This window comes from Ahaetulla prasina, chromosome 2 (genome assembly GCF_028640845.1).
Source record: "Ahaetulla prasina isolate Xishuangbanna chromosome 2, ASM2864084v1, whole genome shotgun sequence".
Classification (NCBI taxonomy): domain Eukaryota; kingdom Metazoa; phylum Chordata; class Lepidosauria; order Squamata; family Colubridae; genus Ahaetulla; species Ahaetulla prasina.
The window spans coordinates 120,144,376-120,166,662 of NC_080540.1; the positions used below are offsets into that span (position 1 = coordinate 120,144,376).

Below are 22,287 nucleotides of genomic sequence, written 5' to 3' on the forward strand. Positions count from 1 at the left end.
CTTGGACATGGTACCAAGGGCTCCGATGGCAATGGGTATCACTGCCACATGTTTCATCCATAATCGTGTAATTTCGATGGCCAGGTCACAATATTTTGTGATTTTTTTTCCAGTTCTTTTTCTTTGACTCTGACGTCTCCTGGTACTGTGATGTCAATAAATTGTACTCTTTGGTTTTCAACAATGGTCATATCTGGCGTGTTGTGTTCCAAGTGATGATCTATCTGTATTCAAAAGTCCCACAAGATCTTCACCTTCGCATTTTCGACAACTTTTGCCACTTTATGTTCCCATGACTTTTGGGATACAGGTAAGTCGTATTTTTTACATAAGGACCAGTGGATTAATTTAGCAACTCGGTCATGTCTAGCTTTGTAATTAGTTTGCGCAATTTTGCTGCATTCACACATTAAATGTGAAAGTTTATTATAATTATTATTAAAAAAGGCTACTTGTAAATATAATGGTATACTGTATGAGAATGACTATAAGGAATAAGCTATTTAGGAAACAATCAAGATTCTGTTAATGTTGCCTTACAGTAATTAGCTCACCTAGTTGTGTTCCCTGCCTGGTTTTCCTGGGAGGGTTGACTATGTCATAGCATGCTATTAAATTTGAGACCCAGGTACTTTTCCAGTGACTCTAATTATGGTCTATTTCAGTGTATTATCCCAGTGCCTCTAATCATGACTCCAGGCAGCAGTGGTGACAGAATAGAAGAATAAGGCAATGTGTTTTAAACCAAATGCAACTTATTTGGGCTGCAAGAACTGTAACCCTTTATAAACTTCTGCACTGCTATGATTTCTACTGGAATAATCAAAATCTCTTTATACTCATTCACTACTACACAGAAAGAGGAAAGTGAAGTAATAAACCAGCCAAGCAGATGTTGGTACTTTGCACACCTGCAGGATTTTGCAGACGACAAGGAATTAACAGAACATTTGTCCCTTTGTCCCCTTGTCTTAAAGGACCTGCCAGATCCACCAAAGGTGAAAAACCTAAAAGAGAAGCAGAAACAAATTTTTTTCAAGGGACAAATGAACTGGTTCTGAGTTCTGAGCTTCTCCATTCTGAGTTTTGTTTTGCAGTCTGGTCTGGTCTGTTCAGATTACATTGTAGCTGGACCAGAAAGAAACTTATTTAAGTATCTTACTCAGTCATCACTGTGAGAGGCAGAGATGGGCAGAGTGAGATCCTAAGCATCTGGCCAATCAAATGATGCAACACTTTGACATGGTTCAAATGACATTTTTGCCATTAAGTGACTATGTAGCATCAAATCAGCTGCTATCTCTGTTTTTAGTTCTCATCTTTACCAAGAGGATAAGTTTACTTCAAGATAAGTCTACTTTATCTTACCTTACAGATTAGATACAAATATTTATGAATATGAATAATTTAGAAAATATATTATTATTGATATGATGACTCTTATCATGTACCTATTCAGTGCAATAGTGTGCAAGTACCTATTGCAAAACCTCAGAAGCATGTAAGGTAGGAAATGGCATTTTCAAAACTTTCAAATCAGGAAAATAGGTTTTATTGATCTAATTTAGGCTGAAAATGGCCACAATTAAAACATACATGTAAGAACATTGTTCTTGCAGGTGATCTTATTAATTCCTCCTCCTCCTATTATTATTATTATTATTATTATTATTATTATTATTATTATTATTATTATTATTATTATTATTATTATTATTTAAACATGAAACTCGGTCAACTGGATATTTAAACATGAATCACAAGTATTATTGACTTCTTCTTCTTCTTCTTCTTCTTCTTCTTCTTCTTCTTCTTCTTCTTCTTCTTCTTCTTCTTCTTCTTCTTTTCTTTTCTTTTCTTTTCTTTTCTTCTTCTTCTTCTTCTTCTTCTTCTTCTTCTTCTTCTTCTTCTTCTTCTTCTTCTTCTTCTTATTATTATTATTATTATTATTATTATTATTATTATTATTATTATTATTATTATATTGATTGGTTTTTTCTTGGCTTTCATTGAGAGCTGCTAGCAATACTCTTGAGTGTATATAGGAATCGTGTCCCAGATCTCCATCAACATTGTTTCAAGGAAACTAAATGATGCAGTGCCAATGGTTTTGTTGGATGTTAGCCTATTGTAACATATCCCAGCCTGGAAGAGCAGGTTGGGGATATATTGTCATGGAGAAAATTGTTCTATGTAGTTGATAGGAGTGGAAAATGATTTAATGGAACATAATCAAACTGTCAGTCAGTCAATCAATCAATCAATCAATCAATCACAGTCTAATTAAACCAGCCAGCCACTAACCCAGTCAAACATCCTTACCAGTTTTTCTGACAGCAATGGAATTATTCTTATTGAGTCAACATAATTTTTTTGGAAATTCATTGTTCCTACCTACTTTCTTCAGGAGGTAAATGGGGAAAATGGAAGAGATTCTTCACATATACATGAGTTGCCTGGGGATCTGATTATATTTTCTAGAAAACAAGAGGCTAGTCAACATTGGCAATTGAACTGATCCAGCCCTTATGACTGTACATTAAAAAAAAAAACTTTCGGTAAGACTTCTTTGAGGTGTTTGCTTCTTACAGGAAAAGCTCTAATCCAGTGGTGGATTCCACCCTGGTCTGATCCAGTAGTCAAAAGGCTAGCTTTGAAGAGAAAATGATGAGTCATTGTAGCCTATAAAGTACATTCTCTTCTGAATGGAGTTGAATGCCTTTTGTCAGTTGCTGTTCATCGGTCAATTGTAGTCATTGCTGCATAGCAGTGGCTTGATCTTGGAGACTCATGTACCTGTCATCCATTGTCTGGATTATTATAATCAGATTTTCTTAGGGCTGCCCTTGATATAATATGGAGAATATAATTAATGCTACAGAAAAGTGACAGAATACTGAAAGCTTTTAAGAACTGGAGAATTCCAGTTCTGAAATAGTGCCAGAAGGAGGTTTCTTTTTTTCTCTGTCCTGATTCAAGAACTGACATTGATCAATCAAGTCTTGAGTGACTTGGGGCTCTGTGTCTGAAAGGACATTGCCCTTTGGATCTGTCTGTCTAAGTTATGAGGTCTCCACTATTATGGAAAATACATTTTCATGTGGGTTTAAATACATTCTTATGTGGGTTTAAGATTCATCTGTTTTTTGAGCATTCGAATAGAATAACAGAGTTAGAAGGGAACTTGGAGGTCTTCTAGTCCAACCCCCTGCTTAAGCAGGATACCCTATACCACTTCAGACAAATAGTTATCTAATCTCTTCTTAAAAGCTTCGAGTGTTGGAGCATTCACAGTGTTAAAGGCCAGTTGTTCCACTGATTAATTGTTCTGTCAGGAAATTTCTCCTTAGTTCTAAGTTGCTTCTCTCCTTGATTAGTTTCTACCCATTGCTTCTTGTCTTGCCCTCAGGTGCTTTGGAGAATAGTTTGAGTCCCTCTTCTTTATGGCAGCCCCTGAAATATCGGAACACTGCTATCATGTCACCCCAATCCTTCTTTTCATAAGATTAGACATATCCAGTTCCAGCAACCTTTCTTTATATGTTTTATCCTCGAGTTCCCAAATCATCTTTGTTGCTCTTCTCTGAACTCTTTCTAGAGTCTCCACATCTTTTTTACATCATGTCGACCAAAGTTGGATCAGTATTCCAAGTGTGCCCTTACCAAGGCATTATAAAGTGTTCTCTGTTAGTGGGAATTAAGTCTAGTATGGCTGATCCCCTTGTTCTCTTCTCTACTTTTTGGGAAACAAAGTTGTCTGCTAGGTTTGCCAGGAACCTGTTTTATCTTCCACTTGGTGCAGAGTTGTCTCCTAGTTGATGTCAGGGTAGTTAAAATTCCCCATTACTATTGTGATGTGTTTCCTACTTACCTTAGTTAACTGACTAGCAAAAAGTTCATCTATTTCCTCTGTTTGGTTGGGTGGCCTATAATATACACCTATGGCAATGTCATCCCCCCCTCTTTTTACATTGACCCAAATGCATTCCAGGCAGTTTTCATCATTGTTGTACTCTATTTCTGTAGAGATATAGTTATTTCTTATATATAGTGCAACACCACCTCTTCTTTTATTTGGTCTATTTCTTTTAAATAATTTAAATTCCTCTAGCTGTACATTCCATTTGTGGGTTTTATCCCACCACGTTTCCGTAATGGCAACAATATCGTATCTGCCCTCATTTACTTGAATTTCTAATTCACCCTGTTTATTCCTCATACTCTGTGCATTAGTGCATAGACATCCAAGTCCATTTTGACTGACCCTGTGTTTACTTTCTACATAACCTGTGTTGTCCTCTACTGCCTTACCACCTGTTTGATTAGTGCACATGGTATGGTACTCGCTATTAAATGCTTGTTTTTGCTTGACAGCAAGGTTGATAGTCTTACCCACCTTAACATCTATGTTATATGCATTGATAATCTTATTAATTTTAGATTGCTGGGGACAGCAATGTTCTGTATTAATACTCTGTCCCCACTGTTCAGTTTAAATGCTTACCAAGAAAATCTGTGAATTTAATGCCAGGTACTCAGTCCCTTTTTTTGATGGATGCAAACCATCTCTTTTGTAGTTTTTCATTGTACCAGGTGCAGATATCATGACTAATATAATCAAAGCCTTCTCTTTTACACCATTCCTTTAGCCACACATTAAACTCCACTATACATTGGCCTTTTCCTTTTTGTTCTTTATATACTGGTAAAACCTCTGAAAAGGTAAGCCTACAGCCTATACTACAAAGTTCGTACCCCAAGCTCTGGAAATCATTCTGCACAGAAAGCGTATCTTTTTGGGACAGATCATTTGTGCCAAGATGTACAATAGCATCAACAGCACAGTTCTTACTGGCATTCTTGAGTATCTTAAAGATATGCCTCTAGTCTCTGCTAGCAGTAGCACCTGGCAGACACCTGACCTCTTTCAAAACTTCCGTATCATTTCCTAAATTTACATCCCTTACGATTAAATCACCAACCAGAAGGTGGCTTCTCTTTTTGGATACCTTGCTCTTCTTATATGAATGATGTGTAATACCTGATTCACACTTTCCCCTATTCAAAGCAAGTTCTTCAACTTGGACCACAATCCCCTGCTTATTTGAGTTATCATCAACACAACATTAATGATAATTAACAGCCATGATAATTTTTTTATTTACCTTAAATTACCTGATATGTTTATAGCAGTGGTGAAATCCTCCCTGGATCGCCATCATTTAGTTGCCCGCGCATGCACGGTATGCACCAAAAGCATGCTGCACACGTGCATGCACCGTGCACGGCAAATGCGCACTTTGCATGGAAAAAAGAAGACTTCACTCGGTAAATAGAACAGTGGGGGGGGGGGAACAGCTGTGCTGTGTGATTTAGCTTCGCTAGAAAGCAGGATTTCCTGCTTTCTAATGAAGCTAAACCGTGCGGCACTGCTGATAGTCGGAAATACTGGTTTGGATGAACCAATAGCTTTTTTAAAGTACTGGTTCCACTGAACCAGTAGCTTTTTTTTTTATTACTGGTTTGCCTAAACCGGTAGTTTTTATCACTATTGGTTCGCCCAAACTGGAATGAACCAGTACATTTCACCCCTGGTTTATGGATAAAAAATAATACACTGTTTATAAGTATAATAATTCCTGATCTTTTTAAAAGAAGGACCATATACAAATGGAAAAGCAATTCCAGTTTCCCTTGCTTTATGCATATTCTCTATTGAGTGATGGTGGCACGGTAGTTAGAATGCAGTATTGCAAGCTAACTTTGCCAAGTGCCAACAGTTGAATACTGACTGGCTCAAGGTGATTTAGTCTTCCATCCTTCTGAAATCAGTAAAATGAGGACCCAGATTATTGGGGGCAATATGCTGACACTGCAAACCACTCAGAGAGTGCTGTAAAGCACTATTATTTATTTATTTATTTATTGTTTAAATTTATATACCGCCCTATCTCCCAAAGGACTCAGGGCGGTTTACAGGCATTTAAAAAACAGGTAAATACAATCTAAAAACAGTTAAAAAACTTATTCTAAAAGCCTAAATTAAAAATATGAAAATAAAACCCAATTTAAAAACCATAAATTAAAATCTAGCTCAGTCCTGCGCAATTAAATAAGTATGTTTTAAGCTCGCGGCGGAAGGTCCGAAGGTCCGGAAGCTGACGAAGTCCTGGGGGTAGTTCGTTCCAGAGGGTGGGAGCCCCCACAGAGAAGGCCCTTCCCCTGGGCGTCGCCAGACGACATTGCCTCGCTGACGGCACCCTGAGGAGTCCCTCTCTATGAGAGCGCACGGGTCGGTGAGAGGTATTCGGTAGCAGTAGGCGGTCCCGTAGATAACCCGGCCCTATGCCATGGAGCGCTTTAAAGGTGGTCACCAAAACCTTGAAGCGCACCCGGAAGGCCACAGGTAGCCAGTGCAGTCTGCGCAGGATGGGTGTTATACGGGAGCCACGAGGGGCTCCCTCTATCACCCGCGCAGCCGCATTCTGGACTAACTGTAGCCTCGGATGCCCTTCAAGGAGCCCCATGTAGAGAGCATTGCAGTAATCCAGGCGAGGCGTCACGAGTGCGTGGTGACCGTGCATAGGGCATCCCGGTCCAGAAAGGGGCGCAACTGGCGCACCAGGCAAACCTGGTAGAACGCTCTCCTGGAGACGGCCGTCAAATGATCTTCTAGAGACAGCCGTTCATCCAGGAGGACGCCTAAGTTGCGCACCCTCTCCATCGGGGCCAATGACTCGCCACCGATGGTCAGCCGCGGATTTAGCTGACTGTACCGGGATGCCGGCATCCACAGCCACTCTGTCTTGGAGGGATTGAGCTTGAGCCTGTTTCTCCCCATCCAGACCCGTACGGCCTCCAGACACCGGGACAGCACTTCGATGGCTTCGTTGGGGTGGTCCGGCGTGGAAAAGTACAGCTGGGTGTCATCCGCATACAGCTGGTACCTCACGCCGAAACCACTGATGATCTCACCCAGTGGCTTCATATAGATGTTGAACAGAAGGGGCGAGAGGATCGACCCCTGCGGCACCCCACAAGTGAGGCGCCTCGGGGCCGACCTCTGCCCCCCTGTCAACACCGACTGCGACCGGTCGGAGAGATAGGAGGAGAACCACCGATAGACGGTGCCTCCCACTCCCAATCCCTCCAACCGGCGCAGCAGGATACCATGGTCGATGGAGCGCTATATACGTCTAAGTGCTTTTGCTATTGCTATTCTCAACTTTGCTATTGATAAATTTTGTCCAAGAGTTCACTTTAAGTCAGAAAAAAACTTTAGTATGCAATTTGTGCCAGCATAATTTGTATCAAAAGTCTGGAAACATGCCAAGACTTCTTCTAATGAAAACTGCTTGAATATTTTCCCACCAAAACCTTTTCTGCCTTTGCTTACACATTTACCTCATTTGTGCATTTTCTCTTCCTGTTTGCATACTACAATCCCATAGCTACTACTGTTACTATGGGGCCAAAACAGTCATCAACCCCCTTTCCCCAAAATGAAAAAGAATAAGGATCTAACAGAGCTGGATATATTACATGGCACTGAAGCTGGTGGAGTCTCGGTCTTATAAGATGAACTTTTAAACTGGATAAATCTATTGTGCACAATATATTGAAGAATGCAAATAACATTAAAAGTGCCATAATAGAGTCTACTTCTTTGTAACCCTCTGTATTCAAAATTCAGCTATAGAAAAACATGCAGAAAATGTTTACCCTGTATGGAGAATATGAAAGAAGGAACAAAATATGCCTGGATAATGTGGTGTTTAAAAAGAAAGCACTTAAAATTTATGAGCACAATTGTCAATGTATTTGAATTACAAAATCAACACTGTACCTTGCAAATCTCCTCATACCCTGCATTAGTTCAGTGTTTTGCTTTATGCTACAACCCTAACATAAAGCGAGGGAACCTGCATTTAGTTGTATGGAGAAAATATTTTTCTTTTCCTGAAAGCGCTTTGGATGTCTTAGAAGTAATACTTAACAAAATTACACTACCGTATATAGAACTGTAGATAAACACAAAGCATTGGACTGATCACAGTTACCATCAATACTGATATTAGCCTTGCTTTTTCTTTCCCTCTCTCTCAAATACTCCACCTTTTAGAGCAAGCGATTCTATAAGAATTCAGTATTTTATACCAGCAAAACTTTCATGTTAATGCTTGCAGAGAGTGTTGCCAGCTAGTGAGCCCCTGCAATGCAGACTTTTATTAATTCTGTAAATAACAGCAACATGGAACAATCGATAGAGCTTCCTTGTTCATAATCTTCAGAAAATTAGCACATTGGAAACACTAGCTGTAATCTCCCAGAAAGCAGAATTCTACCCCCACAACATAAACTCACTAAAGGGAAAAGGAATGGTTTCAGGTTCTTTAATTTTCTCCAAAATAAAAATCGATCCTGGCAACACCTCCCCATACCCACCACTTAGCTTCTCTAGGCTCTTGGCTCTGTGTTAGATTGTGTGAAAGCTAATGGATACAGAGACTCTTGATGAGTGAGAAGAAGGACATCATAGGGAGACTCGGAACAAGGATTCCATTTAGCAAGATGAAGGAATTCATGAAATATTATTGACAGTTCCTTGAGGACAAATATTCCATATGAAATCACAACATGAGCCCTCTGTCCCCCAACAACAATGAATAAAGATATAGTCAAAGTTCATCCAAGGCCCTGCTCAGTTCTCCTCATGCCACTCCCTTAACTTCAGAATACAACTGAGGAAGCAAGATTTTTTTTTTTGCTTCAAGCGAGGCAGCAGAAGCCTTACTTGCTAAAGGTCCACTGGTCAAGTACATGTTAAAAACAAGCCTATCAAAGAAAGAACAAAGAACAGGGACCTTGCCAAAACAAGCTTATCTTATCTCTTGTAGTTTGAATAAACGAACTACTGAATTGTTCTTTGGCACTTCAGAAAAGGATGAATCCAGAAGAAAAAGAGAAGACAATTCTATATGTCCTCTTTGTGATGATCTTCATACAATAATCTGAAGCTTAAAATTCTTGTTTTGGCATTAGAGTAAATCACAACACCACAGAATAGGCACTGAAAGCATGCTTTTTTACTTTTTTGCAAATAACTACTGCTGGTTTGCTTTTTTTTTTTAAATGAACATACTGAACCTCAGCTATATTGAAACAAATAAATTGACTCCACTTTTACCCTTAGCATTAATTAGATGCCTTGTTGCTTGTATCCTTATGATTTATATTGATATTGTTTCTTGATTGCTTATTTGCACCCTATGACTATCACTAAGTGTTGTACCTTAGAATTCTTGATGAACGTATCTTTTCTTTTATGTACACTGAGAGCATATGCACCAAGACAAATTCCTTGTGTGTCCAATCACACTTGGCCAATAAAAAATTCTATTCTATTCTTTTCTTTTCTATTCTATTCTATTCTATTCTATTCATCTCCAACTTAAAGCATAAACCCTAATCTATCTAACAAATCTGGTGGAAGAAAAATGGTTTTTGCTGAGCGATGAAAATAAGAAAGATATGGAGTCATGTGGAATATATCTGGGGAGAGAATTCCTGATGGACCAGGAAGGAGACCTGTCTTTAAGTGTATGGGTATACCCATTGCCACTATAACTCAGTCCATCCACCTTGCTATTGCTTGTCTTTCCTTTCCTTTTAATAACTGAGGAGAACTATTCTTGCTGAGTACACTCAATATACCTGGTAAGGTTAATAAACACAAGCCCATGTACATTATAATGAGAAAACTGCTACACTACATAAGATGGGTGTGTAATTTTTAATGCTTGAGGATCCATGTTACATTCATGTCTATCTGTTTTGCCATGTTCACTCTGTTCTGTGACTTCCTGACCTGTATATAGAGGTTTCTCCTAAGGACAATCAGATGTTCTGGGACTCCCATTTTTCTAACCACATTCCACAGCTTGATGAGTTTGACACTATTGAAGGCCTTTCTATAATCAATGAAACACATACTGACACTGGCATCCTTTAGCTTCCTCGCTTATAGAGAGTACCTCAGAAATAAATAAAAATTAAAGATAAAGTTCTAGATTATACTGTTAGAAAAAGGGTTTTTAAATATAGTTAAAACCCTCAGAGAATGACACTGAGATGAGAAGCATGATGAGAAAGGTAGCTTTTGAGGCTGAAAACAAATACGGTGGGGAAGCACCTGGCATTAATTGAGATGATTATATTTTGTTGAGGATGAATATGTTGTAACTATATTTACTCTGAAAGAAAAACATGAGAAATAGCACATCAAGTTTCTTCTACTGGTAAATTCTATCTTTCAGCAGAACTTCCTGACGTTCACAACAGTGATTTAGTGGTGCTTCTAGAGATCAATATCTGGGAAATTTGGAGATGCTTGAAGTTTGGGCTCTTGATTTATCTGTTGGATAACTCATCCCCATCTACCAAATTGTTTCCTTCATAGCACTAAACAGAAGAGGAACCACCTGGTGTCCTACTTTTCATCTAGATTCTGCTGCTGTTATGTACATTAAAAAGCTAAAGGTGGAATAGCCAAAGGCTATTTGGGGTTGCCCAGGCTAATTACCCCAAGTATCTCTGAAAAAAAAATGTGCCTTTTGATATAATTATATAGATAACACTAATGTTTGCATATTGATCATATCTTTTCCTCTCTATTCTATTACCTACCTTTTGGCCCATTTTGTTAATTCTACCGTAGAAATTTGCTGGTATTTAATAAAATCAAGCTATATTTTTATTAGCTGAACTAAGTGGTATGTGTGCTTGCTCTGATCTGGATGTAGAGATTGATTGGGAGTGTGTTGGATGCAACTGCTGTAAACTAGAAATTACAGTAATTTTTCAACATTAACTGTGGACTCCCTAGGAAGACATAGTGGAGGAAACACTCAGATTGGACTTTAGTAATCTAAAGATTATGCATGAACCAAAACACTCTCTCTTAATGCAACAGATGTTCACATTTTAGTCATATTTAGTATGACTCTTGTTTTAGATCCAAAATGTTTTAAAGGTGTGTGTTTAAGCAATAATAAGGAGTTATTTATGTTGCTCTATTCTTTCAATAACTTCTATAATTTTGTAAACAACAAATTTAAAGACTCGAGATCAATCCCACTCCTAAAAGGACCTAACGGTAAAGAATACAGTGATGAAGCAGTTAAAGCAAACCTCTTTAATACATTATTCGGCTCATGCCCAATATTACCTAGTCATACCACAAATAACTACAACAATCTAACACAAATAGATCTCACAGAAGATAATGTTGAAAAGGCACTATGCAGACTAAAACCATCTCTATCTATCGGACCTGATAGACTATGTGCATACTTCTTAAAAAAGCTCTCCACTGCTATAGCAGAATCCTAAGTATAATCTTTGAAAAATCCTTCAGGACCAGCTCCCTACCCAAACTATGGTCACTAGCCATGGTCATCCCTATCTTCAAAAAGAGAGACTTCAGCCTAGTTGAAAATTACAGACCAATCTCTTTATGTTGCATTACCTGCAAAGTCATGGAATCAATCATTAACCATTCCATTACCCTCCACCTACTCTCTAATAAACAATTTGGTTTCAGCAAAAAATTATCCTGTAATCTACCACTTCTATACTGCAAAAACACATGGACTACAAATCTCGATCAGGGCAAAGCAATAGACATAATTTACCTAGACTTTTGTAAAGCCTTTGATTCAGTGGTACATGACAAACTACTTTTAAAACTAAAATCCTATGGCATCTCCGGACTCCTACATAATTGGATAGCTGTGTTCCTGTCAAACAGACAACAAGTGGACAAAATAGGGTGTTCCCTATCAAATCCTGCACCTGTTAATAGCGGTGTCCCCCAAGGCAGCGTTCTAGGACCAACATTCTTCATACTAAACATAAATGAGCTTTGAGATCATATTATAAGTAACTGTTCTTTTCGCTGATGACCTAAAAATATTTAACACCACCAATAATGCTGCTACCCTTCAAAAAGACCTTGACTTTGTATCGGAATGATCAAACAATTGGCAACTCCAAATCTCAACCAACAAATGCTCTGTCTTACACATTGGCAAAAAGAACCAGAACAAAAAATACAAGCTAAGTGGACATGACCTTGTAGATGACCCTCACTCTGTCAAGGACCTTGGAGTACTCATATCAAATGATCTAAGTGCCAAAGCCCACTGTAACAACATCACCAAAAAAGTATGAAGAATTGTAAACCTAATCTTGTGTAGCTTCTTCTCTGGTAGTATCGCACTACTAAACAGAGCATACAGAACATTTGCTAGACCAATTCTTGAATATAGCTCATCTGTCTAGAACCCGCACTGCATATTGGACATTAATACAATTGAACCTGTCCAGAAATATTTCACAAGAAGAGTCCTCCACTCCTCTGCTTGCAACAAAATACCTTATGCCACCAGGCTCGAAATTTTGGGCTTAGAAAATTTAGAACTACGCCGCCTTTGGTATGACCTAAGCATAGCTCATAAAATCATCTGCTACAATGTCCTACCTGTCAATGACTAATTGAGCTTCAACCACAACAATACACAAGCACACAATAGATACAAACTTAAAGTGAACTGCTCCAAACTTGATTGCAGAAAATATGACTTCAGCAACAGAGTGGTCAATGCCTGGAATGCACTACCTGACTCTGTGGTTTCATCCCCAAAACCCAAAATCTTAACTTTAGACTGTCTACTGTTGACCTCACCCCATTCCTAAGAGGAATTGCATAAGAGCACCAGCATGCCTACTGTTTCTGTCCTAATGTTTCCTCTATTTGTATCTATTTTATGTATCCAATCCATGCTTATACTTATATATATTACCTAATACGTTCCTGACAAATAAATAAATAAAATGAAAACTTTTTTTGTGTCACATAAGCTATCTTGTTAAGTCTCCCTTTCTGTGTGGATACTATATTCTTGGCCTTCTAGATTCACTTGAAGAAATTTTAGAAATCCCCTGAGAAACTCTTCTTTGCTTACTTCAAGCCATTAGCCTTAAAAAAAAAAAGGTGTCAGGTGTGACAAGGGAATATGCACCAGGATGAAACGGTAGGGAGAATCTATTTCCTCACTGTGATATCCTCCAAAGCTTGCAGGTAAAAATTCCTATCATTCATGGCTACTTCTCTATTGATCGTATTGATCCGTATGATAGAAACTGTAGCTTCACATATCGAGGAAACTTGAGACTCGGGAAAATTGGATTAATATATATGACTGATGTTGACACGATTCAGGTTTGAATCTCTGTTCAGCCTTGAAATTCAAATTGAGCCAATATCTCTCTAGAATAGTACAGAGAAGAACAACAAAGACGATTAGGGGACTGAAGGTTAAAATAATAATAATAATAATAATAATAATAATAATAATAATAATAATAATAATAATAATAATAATAATAATAATAATAATAATTTAATTTGTACACCGCCCTTCTCCCGAAGGACTCAGGGCGGTTTACAGCCAGAATAAAAATACAGCAATACATACAATATTAAAAACAAACATTAAAAAACTTATTAAATTTGGCCTAATATTAAAATACAAGTAACACTAAAATTAATAAAAATTAAAACCCCATAAAATCAGCTAAAAATTGAAATTAAAATTTAAGCCAGTCCATCAAGATGAAACAAATAAGTCTTAAGTTCGTGGCGAAAAGTCCGAAGGTCAGGTATTTGTCGAAGTCCAGGTGGAAGCTCGTTCCACAGGGTAGGAGCCCCCACAGAGAAGGTTCTTCCCCTGGGGGCCGCCAGTCGACATTGTTTGGCTGACGGCACCCTAAGGAATCCCTCTCTGTGAGAATGCACAGGTTGCTAGGAGATACAAGATGGCAGTAAGCGGTCCTGTAAATATCCCGGTCCTAAGCCATGGAGCGCTTTAAAGGTGGTAACCAGTACCTTGAAGCGCACCCGGAAGACAACAGGCAGCCAGTGCAGTCTGCGCAGGATGGGTGTTACATGGGAGCTCCGAACCGCTCCCTCTATCACCCATGCAGCTGCATTCTGAACTAACTGGAGCCTCCGAGTGCTCTTCAAGGGGAGCCCCATGTAGAAAGCATTGCAGTAATCCAAGTGAGAAGTAACAAGAGCATGGTTGCAGGAATTGGGTATGTCTAGTTTAATGAAAAGAAGAACTAGGGGGTGACATGATAGCGGTGTTCCAATATCTGAGGGGTTGCCACAAAGTAGAAGTTCTTTTCTATACTGAAAAGAACCTGAAGGCAGGACAAGAAGCAATGAGTGGAAAGTAATCAAGGAGAGAGCCAATCTATAACTAAGGAGAAATTTGCTGACAGAGCAAGTAATCAATGCATGACTTGCCTCCAGAAGTTGCGAGTGCTCCAACACTGGAAGTTTTTAAGAAGAGACTGGACAACCATTTGTCTGAAATGGTATAGTGCAGTGATGGTGAACCTTTTCGGCACTGAGTGCCCAAACTGGAACACACGTGCATGTGCATGCGTGTTCCAGTTTGGGCACTCAGTGCTGAAGACCAGCTGGCCACCGTGTGCATGCTTGTTTTTTTTGCCGTTTTTTGGACCATTTTCAGACTGTTTTTGGGCCCGAAAAATGGCCTGAAAATGGCTTGGTTTTTTAGCCGTTTTCAAGCCATTTTCCAATGCTCCAGTGCCCATGAAGACCAGCTGGCTATCACGTACACATGTGCCAGAAACCAGAAGAGCAGCTGGTGACGGCGCGTGTGCCCATAGAGAGAATTCTGCATGCCATAGGTTCACCATCACGGGTATAGTGTCTCCTGCCTGAGCAGGGGGTTGACTAGAAGACCTCCAAGGTCCCTTCTAATTCTGTTATTATCTCAATCTAATATATTTTACAATTTTGTTTCAATGAAATAATAAAGTAAATGAAAACAACCCTCTACCATTTGTAATTCAGGGAGAATTCTGTTGAAATTATGAGGGAAGCTCTATAAATTCTGTATTCTTCCATGAGGAATGATGGGGCAGTCAAGGCTCCTTTGTGGGGCTGTATGGCAGGTTCTAAATTGACATCAGTCTTTCCTCCAATTAAATGTTAAGATGGTTTGTCTTGGGATGATGGGCAGAAAATGACAGATGGTAGAAGTCCTCTTTAGAGCAAAAAGGAAATAGTATTTGAGACTGTTCTACTACTCGGTGAGTTTCTTTAATAGACAGACTCAGAATCATGCTGCAGCAAAAGAGTAGTCCACAGATATAGGATATTTCAGGTATCTGATTCAATAAACCAAGAAGAGAACCAAATTGGTTAGAGCTGTTCATACAGAAGACAAATTGATGCAATAAAGAAGTGGTATTTCCTGCAGTCTTCCAATTTCAAGACAAACAGAATCAGCTGAACAAATCTCTATATAGCCTGTTTTTAAAGGAACAAGCAGAAGCAAGTACAGCAATTGAAATCTTTCCACTCCTTCTAGAAACAGGGAATCAAATCAGAGACGGGTCCTCTATCTATATCATCCTAGAAAATTACACCCTGTTTGAAGCTTGCCCAATTATGTAGTGAATATATTCATCTAATAATATAACAAGTAGTAACAAATTATTCTGATATTATTTGATGAGTTACCAAATGGCTTGTTTGATTAATGGTGTAGGCTAACTCATCTCATTCACGTGTTGATAACTCATTTTTTTTGACTCTGACATATTAGTTTGGCTTCTGAAATTGCAATCTAATATTGTCAAGTAGCATCTGCTGATAGCAACGGGCCTCATAATTAAGGATGCACCACTGTCTCTGTAGTAAACTCTTATTGACATGCATTCTTATAGTTCAGGGGGATTAATGGAAAGACCTCCTCAAACTGACCTTGATTTCTGGTAACTATATGAACACAACTTGTTTATGGAGTTATCAGAATGGTGCCAGCATGGAAATGGTTTGCCCTTGTCTTCTTCTAAGATTTTTATGATTTTCCAGTCTAGCCGGCAGCTCTGATGTTACTAAATATTTGCTAGATCCAAATGTTAATCAGGGTCAATAACGTTCATGTCCAACAAGGATCTGAAATCTTTTCCATTTGAATACAGCTCAACTACCATAGCAAAGCTTCTGCTCCACAAATAGGCCATCTGTCTATAAGCTATCTTTGCAAGAACCCCATTAAATGATGATTAGGTTACTGAGTCCCTTGGGAGATAGGGCGGTATAAAAATGTGATTAAATAAAATAAAATAATAAATAAATAAATAAATAAATAAATAAATAAATAAATAAATAAGGTTTATTCAGTTCTCTATTTGATTCTGGGCCTTGCTAACAATAGGATACCTTCCTCTTATTTCTGCAATTTGGTTTTAGAGGAGGGACAGAAGTACATTCTAGAATCTGAGTTGTAATTTTATGTGACATAGAGCCTTTTTGTAGTTGTATATTAATTATGGAAGTTATTACTTTAGGTTGCTATCCTTCATAGGTTTATGTACCAGCTGAAGATTCTTTGTTCTATTGTTTTTAGTTGTGTATTCCTGAATAATTACATTTTACTTTTTCTTGGGTATTCTTTTAAGTTATTTTGTTTTTAAAATTACTTTTATTTATTATTCTAGAGACTATAGAAAAGAGCCAAAACACAGGATACATAAAACTTGTTGAATAATTTTAAGCATGAAGTCTTGACTGGACTTAATTGTTTTATTCAAGAGAAAAAGAGGGAAGAGCTGATGCAACAGAAATCTCTCTCACATTAGCATACTATTACATAAATAAATAAAATAATAAAATCCTTGCTGTCCAGGTATGTTAAGCAGAAACATGCAGAAGAGATGACCAATAGCCTTCAAAAGTCCTCTGCAAGTGTCAATGAAAATGAAGTTCTGATTATAGTAGAGAAAGAAGGCAGATGTGTCTTGGAATGATAGTGGGATGTCAAAATGACAATGCAGCATGTTCAGTAGCAAAACTGTTAATTATCCAGACACCTAGTAAGAGTTACTCTGTGAAACATCAAAAGCAAGATTTAGTTGACAAACATGTTTGTAAGTGACAGCATTCTCTAATGAGCAAATCAATAGGAAATGCTGAGGATTTCTGGAAACAGCTAATGAGCCCTGCAAGAGAAATTCATAATACAGAACGTCATTTGTTCCTGTGTCACTATCCTTTCAAAGTCTGGCAGATCTGACCTAGGTCAGAATGTAATGGAATGGGAATGGAACAGAATAGGAATGGGAAAGGAATACTTTATTTGGCTAGGTTAGACGCAAAAGATTTTTGTCTCTGGTATAGTTGAGGGAAAATGAACCAAAGGCCCAAGAAGTGTTTCATTTGGATCAACCTGCTCTGCTTGGGAGGAGGCAATGTCTTAGATTGTAGTCCGTAATCCAATTCTATGTAGTGTTAAATGCAGGTTTAGTTATTCAATGGGTCTTGACTCCAGACCCCCTCCCACAAATGCTTTTATAGAAATAACTGTGGTTGACTTCTCTATCATCAGCATATCATATATTCCTTGCTAATTAAGTATACAATATGAGCTGAACCCCATTTGGGCTGGCATCCATTAAAATTTATAAGACATTCCCAGGATTGTCTTCTTTCTCATCTCTGATAAAAGTGATGACAAGTTACATAATTCGGCCCGTGTATCATGTGTTTTTCTATACAGTTTGATGACGTGTGTCTGTGGTCTTACTTACAGTGCTTCATTTAAGCCATATCCTCCTCACCTTCCGTTTGGGAAATGCTCACTTCACAAGATAAAGGAAAAAAGAGAGAGAAGAAGGAGGGAAGTCTCAACCCTGCGAAACATGCAATAAGCCTAACGTTCCCCAGGGACCCTGAATGAACAACATTGTGCTTTCACCTTGCTGTGCTTCCAACATGGTAACATTCAATCAGGTCAATTATGGTGTAGCAGTAAGGGCAGTAGAGTAAATTAAGGAGCAACAGCAATGACAATATGGCAGAGAGAGAGAGGGTGAGGGGGGGGAGAGAGAGAGAGAGAGAGAGAAAACGAGAGAACTTATTCCAAGGTATATTTTGTACTGCTACAGATTTCATTTATGAAAAATGTCTCAAGCTCTTAACACCCACATTTTAGGATCTCCAGATAGTCTTAATGACCTATTTATTTATCAAATTTATATAGCCATCAATCTCATAGAAGTTAAGTCTGGGCGGTGTACAGTAAAGCAACCAGTTTAAAAAACATATAATACAATTAAAAGTATGTTATGGTATGTTGCAGAAATATAAATAAGACCATGGGAGAATGGACCAGCATCCTACACACAGAGTAACAATCTTGGAGCTCCCTATTTTCCTGGGATCCCCAGGTCTATTGGAAAAACCATGTTTTGAAGGATTTCTTAAATGTCAATAGAGTCAGGGCTAATTTCATCTTGGGGAGGGTGACTGATGTTCCAGGGGGCAAGTGCCACGGCAGAAACCTGCTTCCTGGGTCCTCTCAGATTGAACTCTTTAGCAACAGGACCTGTAACATGACTGTGACCTGTGATTTCAGCACTGGCTTTTCCATTGAATCTGCTCATCCGTGCTCATCTGTGCCAAATGGACATGGCAACATAGGATTGTGGAGATGCTGCAATTTTTGTAAAGACCTGTGTTGCAAAATGTCCCATTGTCAACCATTTGACTGTGGGGATGCTTTCACAATTGTAAGTGTGAGGTCTAGTCATCAAGTTCCATTTTTAAGCATCATAACTTTGAACGATCATTAAATAGGGCCTTCATTAAATGAGGACTATATGTAGTCCATTTAGGAGGTGACTAGGGGATGAGTAACTGTGAGAAGAATTTAGGAGTTATTCAGTTGGAGTTGCTTAGTGCTTGTGATGGCCACTAAGATAGAATATAGAACTTCAATAAGGGAGGCTCATCCTCAATTACAGAAACTTTGTGCCAGTCATTTCTCTACCAATGACTTTGCAACAGTCACATCTCTACTAATCAAGTCTACCCCCGTCCCTCCAGGTTTGTTGTCATGGGGAATCAAATAAAATATATCTAATTGAGTCCTTAACCAGCCTTTACAATAAAAAGAGTACAGTAAAAAGAGAAATAATTCAACAGAGCAGTCTTGTCATGGAGAAGGGAAAAATAATAGATCGCACTTGGAATATTGCAACCAGTTTAGTTGCCACAATATAAAACAGATGTTGAGATACTAGAAATAGTGCAGAAAAGAGCAAAAAAGGGACTGGAGGCTAAAATATTTATTTATTTATTTTATTTGTCAACAAATACAAGAAAACAAGTAAAAGAGTAGACACAGAAACGGATACATGAAAAAATTTTGACACACAAAAAAAGGATATAAATTGGCAAAACATAGCCATAAACACAAAGAATGATTACATATAATTGGGAACAGTAGGACAGGGATGGTAGGCACGCTGGTGCGCTTATGCACGCCCCGTTAGGGACCTCTTAAGAAACATGAAAGGTCCACGGTAGACAGTTTGTGGTAAAAGGTATGGGGATTAGAGAGACTAACAACAGGATCAGGTAGATTGTTCCAGACCTTTACTACTCTATTACAAAAGTCATATTTCCTACAATTAAGATTAGAGCGAATTACATTGCGTTTAAATCTATTGATGGCCCTTGTATTATTATGGTTGAAATTAAAGTATTCATTTACAGGTAGAACATTTTGGTAAATGATCTTACGAACTAAGCATAGGTTGAAATGTAGACAACATAGTTCAAGGCTTTCTAGACCTAAGATTTCAAGCCTGGTGGTATAGGCTATTTTATTGCGAGCAGAAGATTTGAGAACTCTCCTGGTAAAATATATGAAGAACAGTTTCAGGAATTAGGTATGTCTAGTCTAGAGAAAAGGAGGATTAGGAGTGACATGTCAACAGCATTACAATATTTAAGGGGCTGTCACAAAGAAGAGGGGATCCACCTCTTCTCCAAAGTACCTGAAGGTAGGACAAAAAACAATGGATGGAAGTAATCAAGGAGAGAACCAACCTAGAACCAAGGAGAAATTTCCTGATAGTGAGAACAACTAATCAGGAAACAACTTGCCTCCAGAAGTTGTGAGGTTTTTAAGAAGAGATTGAACAACCATTTGTCTGAAAAGCTATAGAGCCTCCCGCTTCAACAGGGTGTTGGACTAGAAGACCTCCAAGGTCTCTTCCAACTCTGTTATTCGATTAATAGCCTCGTCTGAAAGTAGTGGATAATTTCAATTTCAATTGACAGTTTACTGTCAGTTGTCATGGGAAAGAAAAAAATAGGAGGAAGTAGTGCAGGTCATTGTGTTGTTAGATCTTCAATAAATCCAATATTGGGGAAACTGAAACATGATATAGAAGCTGTCAAGCAGTAATACTACTGCAAACAGAGGAGTGAATGGTGAACTAGAAAAACTATAAGAGTGGAGAGTTCAGAAGACTGGAAAGAAATAAGGTATAGAAAATAAACGATAACTGTTATCTATTATTTTTCAAGGTTATAAGAGATAATAGGTGTCCTATATGAAGATTATGTATGTATGTATGTATGTATGTATGTATGTATGTATGTATGTATGTACTTACTTACTTATTTACTTACTTACTAAGTTGTTGTGCAGCCCATCTCCTGTTTTGAGGCCACTCTGGGTGGCGTGTTATATAATAAAGCACAGGGATATAAAAAAGAATTATAAACGTAAAAACAGATTATAAAAGATTAAATAGAAACTAACAGACCACGGATTTAGAGTGGAACAGCAGTGGTGCCTTCTCTTTCACTGCACTAACCACCTTCAGCCTACAGCTTCTCCCTCAGGGACCTACACCATCCGACAGAGTCAGGTTTAATTCATTTAATTATTATTAATTTAATTATTATATATGCTGACAGGAAGTTGTACCAAAACACCAAAGAAGATGAACTTCTCCTCCTTCACTTCATGGGGCAACTGATTTTGGCTACCGCCAACTGGTGCATTCAGCTCTCCTGTTTTTGTTCTTGTATTGGGATTAATTTTGAGGCTATCATAACCAATGCAGGAAGAATAAGAATCAAATGGAGGTAATATGAGCATTATCCTGAACTGTGATGTTGCTTCCGGACACACTTCCTTGGATTTAATCCAAGAATTACAGTGTAACAACTTGGAACATGTGCACCAGTTGGTGCTTTTGGGTTTTGTTCCTTTTGCTGAGGGATTGCTTTCGCATCTTCTCTACAGAACTTTTAAAGGCTATGCTTTTGCCTGAGTTGCATTATTCTGCTGAAACAGAAACAAACTCTGATTTTCAGCTGTGAGGATATTAAGATTATTCACCCCCGTGTGTTTTGCATCTTCAAAGCCATTGATGCAAATACATCTATGCATTTGCATTCCTGCACAAATGTTCACCGTCTGATCCCTCCCCCCCGGGGCAATGGGAATCAATTTTAAACATATTTGATGGTGCATATAGCTTCAGTAAATACCCAGCAATTCTTCAATAGGCATTAAATTTGCACTGAAAGTGCAAAAATTGAAGGAAGCTTGGCAGATCCAAAGCAGTTGGGACTGTTAATTGTGCAATATTTGCTGGGCTTCAACCATGTTCTTAATTGCAGTAGAGGATACTCTGGGCTACAGCCTTGACTAAAAGATATGAGAGAACAGATAAGTGTATAATCCATCTGATTCTTTTTCCCAGGCAGATTTTTATTCAAATTTTAAAACAAATATTTGGGGGGAAAAGGCCCTGTGGGTTAAAGACTAGTAAGGCTAGATTATTCTAGAGCCAGTTTGGTCTACTGGTTAAGGCATCAGGCTAGAAACGGGAAGACTATGAGTTCAAGTCTGGTCTTAGCCATGAAAGCAAGCTAAGGGACCTTATGCCAGTCAGTATTGGTCCAACTCACTTCACAGGGTTGTAATTGTGGGGAAAACAAGGGAAAGAAGGAACATTAGATATGTTGACTACACTGAGTTGTTTATACAAATAATAAGATAAAGGTAAAGGTTCCCCTTGCGCATATGTGCTAGTCATTCCCAACTCTAGGGGGTGGTGCTCATCTCTGTTTCAAAGCTGAAGAGTCAGCGCTGTCCAAAGACATCTCCGTGGTCATATGGCCAGCATGACTAAATGCCAAAGGCACATGGAACACTGTTACCTTCCCACCGAAGGTGGCCCCTATTCTTCTTATTTCCTTTTTTTACATGCTTTCGAACTGCTAGGTTGGCAGAAGCTGGGACAAGTAACAGGAACTCACCCCATTACGCAGCACTAGGGATTCGAACCACTGAACTGCCAACCTTTCGATCGACAAAC

General features: G+C 38.5%; 1 protein-coding gene across 1 annotated transcript in view; it reads right to left on the reverse strand.

Annotated features, from left to right (window-relative positions):
* The window catches only part of SHISA6 (shisa family member 6), a 386,277-nt gene that overhangs the window by 129,656 nt on the left and 234,334 nt on the right, over positions 1–22,287 (reverse strand). The window lies entirely within an intron of this gene.